The 7,049-nt window shown below is 50.2% G+C and overlaps 1 protein-coding gene across 1 annotated transcript in view; it reads right to left on the reverse strand.

Moving 5' to 3' along the window:
* Positions 1 to 6,078, reverse strand: part of SLC16A9 (solute carrier family 16 member 9) — a 45,360-nt gene extending 39,282 nt beyond the window's left edge. Inside the window, exon 1 of the mRNA XM_069101831.1 lies at positions 5,871 to 6,078. The gene's annotated coding sequence lies outside the window, so the exon portion shown is untranslated. The remainder of the gene's footprint in view (positions 1 to 5,870) is intronic.
* Positions 6,079 to 7,049: the final 971 nt, after the last annotated feature.

The raw sequence follows: 7,049 nt of genomic DNA on the forward strand, positions 1-7,049 counted from the left end.
CCACACTGACGCAAAGCTAAGGGCAGATTCTCTGGCATCTTGAGCCAATTAACAAAAGCAATTTGACATTTGAGGAAATGGAGGCTCAGAGGGGTTAAGAGATTTGCCCATAGACATGTAACTGGTAAATAAGACAGGGGTGGGAACAAGGAAAGGATTCAGATTCAGTCTTCCTGTTCCAAGTTAAGCAATCTATCCATGAATACCTCACACAGCCTCACCAGGGCTTCTCCAGCTACTGACTAAAGCTGCCATGTTGAAAGCATGGCCCCAGGTAAACTGGAGCTTAGACCGGCATAATTAACACATGGTTTATAATTATGTGAGCCTGTGAATGTTTGATTTGTACCTAGTTAGGTTTATCTCCACTTCTCCATTAATTAGGGACCTACAAGCTCCAAATCCCTCAACTCATTGACCCAACAGAAATTCAAGGATCTTTCAAGATTCTTGATTCCATGTTTAAAAAGGGGGACAGAATGTAAGGACCAGTTTGTCAAGCGCACAGAACCTTTGAAGCCATTTAGTACAACCCATATATAAAGCAAAGCTCCCTAGATAGTATCCCCAGCCACCTGGTCATCCAACCTTTGCTTGAAACCCAGTGAGGAAGCAATTACTACTTCCCAAGGCAGCTCATTCTCCATTTTTTTTAAGGTACAATGTATCTTTTGTTTCTACAAAAAGGAGACAGTCCCTGAGCTCAGGGTGAATATGTTTTACCAGAATTTTTCTAAAATAGAGGTTCTTAGCCTATGGTTCATGAAACGCCAAGCGGTCTATGGATAGATTTCAGGGGGTTCATGAAGATCCCTGATTCCTTCATCTGAATGTCACATGGCATGAATTTGGGGTCCTTCACCATTCAGGCTACCCTCCTCTCCAACATGGCAATGGCCTTCCTAAAACACGTGAGCCACAACATAACCTAAGGCTCCAATGAGATCTAATGAGGGCAGAGGCCAGGCCCACTTCTAAATGTGTCACAGTGCTAATAGCCACAGCCTTCAGAGGGAAAACAATTTCAAATGTACCTGGTGGCTAATTAACACTGACCAGCTGTCCCCAGTTGACCCCAAGAGTCTTGTTTCTTTTCCTTGGGACAGAGAGTAAGACAGTTACCGAGTTCTTTTGTCCCTGTGTTCATTGAGAGCTTGTTTTCCAGATTTTTTGTTGAAAAGAAATGAAAGACATAGAAAGGGGACGGTTGACAAAATGGGTCATACAGGGTTGTTGATGCCTGCTTAGATCCCAGTCACTCCAATTCTTCCCACAAATATCCCATAATATCCCATATCACTTTGAAGCTCTTCCCTAAACCACACAGCACAAGTGGGCAAAAAGACCTGCCCCATGACCTCATAGATCTTCTTTCTGGAACTATCCAGAGCATTATTTATCTACCAAAGGGTTTTCTATTAGGAGAGTGGCTACGGTTTTAGACTATGTTGAAGGGGAAAGGAGAAAAATTAAATGGGGTTCAAAACAGTTTCTGAGTTGGAAGTGAACATGCAGTCCAACCTGTCATTTTACAGAAAAGGAAACTGAGGCTCAGAGACATCAAATGACTAGATTAAGATCCAACAGTGATTTATTAGCAGAGTCAGAGCTGGAACCCAGGATGCCTGTCCAGTGTCCACAGTCTGCCTTTTTTATTGGGCCCTGAAAAAAAAAAAATGAAGCTTTCTCTGTTCAAATCAATCTGACCTGCTTGTCATTTCCTGAATATAACATTTGACTTTCCACTCTATGAAATCATCCACCCCCCACCCCTCATGTCTGCCTTTACATGGCCACCTCTACCTTTGGGAATCCCTGACTCCTCCCAAGGCTCAGCTCAAATGCTTCTTGACCTTTCCTGTCACCGGCCCCACCACCAAGCTGTTACTGCTCTCCTGTGGCCCCTCAGAAATGCCTGTTCTTTACTTTGTCTATATTATTTTTGTCCTTGTTACACTCTGCCCAGAGGATGCCAGTTCAGTGAGGGCAGAGACTTTCTCATTGAGTATTTGTCACACATAGCAGGTGCTTAATAAGTGTGTATTGGCTTTAAGAATCTATAGAAAACATCAGGGAAAGGGAAGAGTTAGAGACAACACTGGAGTTAAATGCTGTTTAAAGGGCAGGAAATGCACAAATGCGCAAGCTTTCCTCACTGCTTCCTAGGGACACAATGTTCCCACTATTTTCAGGCTTTCATTCATACCTACCTATATGCGATCAGCCCTTAAAGGTCTGCCTCCTTCATAAATAAGGCCCTACCACAGTTTAATGAGACCTCTCTCCTCTAACCCCATTTACATTTACTCTGAGCAGTAACTGGGATGGCTGTGACCAGGGCTTTGCCTCAGGGTAAGAATATTTAGAAGGAAGTTCTGCTCCATAGAAACTACTGAAGGTATCACCTAATTAGCAAAAATAATTAAAATCGGAAGCTCCAGTGCTTTCCTCCCCTAAGCAGACACACTCCTATGAGCTCCTCCCTGCCTGCTACACTCTGACCTGAAGTGGCCAACCCAGCAGTGGCCCCACAGTTTCTGGGGCCACACTTTCTCCTCCTCCCTTTGCTCATGGTTGTGCCAATGGCATTGGGTGCAAAAATGACTAATCATCCCAGAATTGAAATATTCAGTATTTATTATACGAGGCAGTACTGGTCCAATTAAGGAACCAGCAATGGAGTGTGTGTCTGTCATCCATCGACCAGCCTAGCTAATTCTGGAGAGACTGCACCAGGTTAGTCAAGGGATGAGGAGGTTTTTGGCTTTAGAAATTCACAAGGATTTCTAATAAATGGGTTGAAGAGTGTTTGGATCCCCAAAGCAGACAGAAATAGGTACTGGATCTATGATGACTTTGGTAGAGGGAAAATTCAGGTGAGCAAACTACCCCTGGCAATGCAGGTCAATGCCTTCTCTGCCATGTCTTAGAGACTTGGCCAGAAAGCATTGAGAAGTGACGGGACTTGGGGGGTGGTCCAGCCAGTCATCACAAACAGGACTTCAGCCCAGGTTTTCCTGACAGCTTAATTTTAAAATTCAATTCTTCCCAGCTTCCTGGTTTAAAGGTTTAAAACCTTTAAAGGTTATAAGGTTTAAAACCTTACCTGTTTTAAACACTATGCTACTTGTGGGTGGGTGGCCAAAGAGTCTTTTCTTTTTGTGTTCTTTCTCAAAGCATCTCAAAGCTTTCTTCACCACTGAAAGTAAGTCCCTTGAGGAAAGGGTCCATTTTTCATTTTTTTATTGTATACTCAGTGCCCAGCCCAGACCCTTGGACACAGTAAGTGCTTACCAAATGCCCACTGTATTAAATGGATTAAATTGCAAGTACTGTGGTCAGTTTAGAGGCCACCTGTGGCCCTCTAGGTCCTCAGGTGGGGCCCTTTGACTGAATCCATTGGATTCAATATCAGTGTCAAAGGGCTGCACTTGAGGACCTAGAGGGTCACAGATGGCCTTGAGGCTGCAGGTTCCCCACCCCTGTACTATGCTCAATAAATGTGATGTGGAAAACACTGATCCAAATCAATTTTAAGGTGCAGACCTGGAGTTTTCTCAGGAGGAAGTAAAATGACACCCATTTGTCTCTCTAGTAGGAGACAGAGGCAAAATTTGGACTTGGGATCCCATTTCCAAGGACAGGGCTTAACCCACAATGCCATGCTGCTGATCAACTGCTCCCCAAAAGGTTAGAAATATAATTCCTAATTTTCACATCTGTGAAGAGAGGCTGGAGTCACTGACATTTGGACAACAACAAAAAATGCCATTTTCAGATTGACTGGAAAAAGGAGGGATGGAGAGGAGACGTCTAAAAACCAGTTACCCTTGCTGATTGATTTTTTATTTTAAAAATCTTGAATTTGAGATATATATTGAGCTCACATCTCCAAGTGACTATTGGACACTTGGAACTGGATGTCTCATAGACGTGTTAAATTTGACATGTCTCCAAGTGAACTCCTTATCTTTCTTCATTTGGAGGGCATCACAGCCTAATCAGCATGGTTCTAAACCTTTTGTTATCCTGGCCTACTCACTCACCCTCACCCCAGGGATCCAATCTGTGCTAAGCCTTAGGGTTTCTAGCTTCATAGGCACCTAAATCTCACACGGGTGTCCTGCTGGTGCAGGCTCTAATCACCTCACCCCTGCTAGTTGGCCACTCCTTTCTCTCTCCCTCATGTCTCTCCCCACTCTAGTCCATCAGCTACCAAAGTGATCTTCCCAAAGTACAGGTCTGGTCATGTCACTCCCCTACTCCATAAACTCCAGTGGCTCCCTATTACCTTCAGTATCAAATACAAAATCATCTATCATTCAAAGCCCTTCCATAACCTGTCCCCTCACACACGGCTTTCCAGTCTTCTTGCACCTTTCACATCCCCTGTACTCTATAATATAGTAACACTAGCCTCCCTGCTGTTCTTTAAGTAAGACACTCTATCTTCCCACTACGGGACCTTTGCAATGATGGTCCCCTATGCCTGGAATGTTCTGCCTCCTCACTTCATTCCCTTGGATTGCCGAATTCTGATTAAGACCGCTCAAACCTCACTTTCTTCAGGCAGCCATTGCCAGTGCCTTCTCTCTGATATGCCTCCTCTTCACACTGACTAGATCATGCACATACAGTTATTTAATGATGGCAGGAACTGGGTTGTTGCCTTTCTTTGTTTCTGCAGTCCTTAGCACAATGCCGGGCACATGGTAGATGTATAATAAATACCTGCTGGATAATTAAAGAACTTGTCTCCTTTTCCTTGGCTCCATCTCTCACCTTCCCCCAGTCTTTATTCAGACTGTATTGGGGGGGGGCGGCGTCAGGAGCTGCCTCAGTTTCACCAGACACCAGTCCTCTGTCCATCACTTTGCACCCAAGAACTGGGCAGTGACGAGTTTTTTTTAATACTTTCAGGTACAAGAAGTCGCTCCTAACCATATTCTATGGGGACTGCTGGGCCAGAAGCCAAGGCTACCTCACCGGAGCCAAAAAACTGAAGGAATCAAAGCTTACTTTCCCGGAGTGGGTAGATTGCCCCTGCCGACTGCTTGAGTTTCCATAGCGAAGCCCAAACTCTCCCGCAAGCTCCCTCTCAGTCAAGAGCCCAGGTTGGACCAGGTGGTGATGAACCTGGCTCAGTGATGCTGAACAACAGCCAGGCTCCCCTCCCAGCCCGGTCCTGGGACCAGTCTGCAGCCCCGCTCCTACAGAGCGCCTCGGGTTCCTCCTCGTTCCCATCCTCCACAGCCTCCCACCAAGTGGGGAGCTGCTGTCCCGGACCCCGCTGCGTGAGTGCCCAGGCTCAAGTCCGGCGGCCCCTCCTTGCCTTCCACGAAGCCCAGGGCTCCCTTTCTTGCGATGTGGAGGGAGGCCTCCACGCTCCTGGACAGGACACAACTTTAGAAACCACACAATCTGACACTGCCTGGCTTCTCCGAGTCCCAAGGGGTATCCCCAGACTGCAAAGCTCTCCGAGGAGCCCCGGCATTATAGCCCTCTCTCTTCTGGGAAGAGCTGAAAAGAGAAGGAACTCGGCTCGTGCGCGCACACACACACACACACACACACACACACACACACACACAGACACACACACGCACACAAACGCACATAGACACACTCACTCACGCGCATCCCCACACATCCCCACAGAGGCACACACATCCCTGGTGAGCGAGCTGGGAACCAGCTCCAAAGAGTTCGGCGGCCGGTGACAGCCCGAGCCGCCCGCCGCTCCGGCTCGGAGCCTAGCGCACCGGGGCCAGGGCGGGCAGGAAGTAAGGCTGGAGAGTGGCCGTGGCCGTGGCCGTGGTCACCGGCGCGCGGCCCCTGCCCCCGCCGCTCCGCGGCTCTCACCCCTTTACCTGGCTGCGGTCCGGAGCTAGGGGTCCTGCCTCGTGCAGCGAGGGGCGCAGCTAACCCGGGGGGCGCAGGGACGGCGGCGGCCGCCCGTCAGTCCGCCCGCCGGCTCTCTCTGGCTCTCCCACTGGTGGCCCCGCGGCCCAGGGCGCTGCTATTTATCGCCGCTGCCGCCGCAGCCGCCGCAGGGGGATTGGGCAATGACCCGGCTCGAGCCGCTCAGCACCGGCCCCGCAGGGGAGCCGCCGCCCTCCAGCCGGGCCGAGCGCGGAGCCCGCGGTGGCCGCCACATGGAGCAGCTAGCCGGCCCCCTCCTCCCTGTCGCCCCGGGGCTGCCCCCTTCTCCTCCTTGTCCTCCTCCTCCTCCTCCCCCCTCCCCCGCCGCCCCCCCCCCCGCCCCAACCGGTTCAGACTGGCCTCGGTGCCCCACGAAGGAGGGAGAGGGAGAGCAGGGGGAAAGAACTTGGCCGGGAGGAGTGGCGGCGTCCCCGGCGGCGGGGGGGGGGGGGGGAGGGGGGGGGGGGCGCTCGCTCGCGCTAGCTCGCTCGCTAGCTCGCTCGCTTGTCTCCCTGCCGGGCGCCTAGGGCCGGGCACAGACGGAGGGAGGCTGGCCGAAGAGTCTCTGGGGCTCCGGGCACGGCCGGGGAGGGAGCCAGCTCTCCCAGGCAACGCCGGCGGCGGGGAGTGCAGCAGAGCGCTTCGGAAGCTGGGCTCACATGCCGCCGCGCCGCTCACTAGCTGCGGGACTCTGGGACAGTCTCTAGCTTTTGTGAGCCTCAGTTTCCCCATCTGTAAAATGGGAGAGATTACAATTGTAGTAGGTGCCTCCGAGGGTTGTTCTAAGGGGAAAATGAGTTTATGGATGTGCCAAGATGGTGCCCATTTTAACTTGATTTTCTTTAAAGGAAAACAAAGCGATCCATAAATGTGGAGAGCAGAGGTGAGTTGAGATGCTGAAAGGCATGTTTCCGAACACAGTGGGACCTGGGGAAATCGCAGTTTCTCTGTGTCCAGGCACGATTCTGGTTTTTGCGTTGACAAAATTTTCTTTCTGAAAGTCAAGTCCACAAGTTAAGAGTCTACCGGGCGCCAGGCACGAGCCAAGCAACCCAAGGCAAATACATCTCCCCGCAACCGGGGAGCTCCTGGTCTGACGGGATCGCTAGCTGCCTGCTCCACAGAAA

The sequence above is a fragment of the Petaurus breviceps genome, unplaced genomic scaffold (genome assembly GCF_028583685.1).
Source record: "Petaurus breviceps papuanus isolate PSGF00001 unplaced genomic scaffold, PetGlider_PUasm1.0 490, whole genome shotgun sequence".
In the NCBI taxonomy this organism is placed as follows: Eukaryota; Metazoa; Chordata; class Mammalia; order Diprotodontia; family Petauridae; genus Petaurus; species Petaurus breviceps.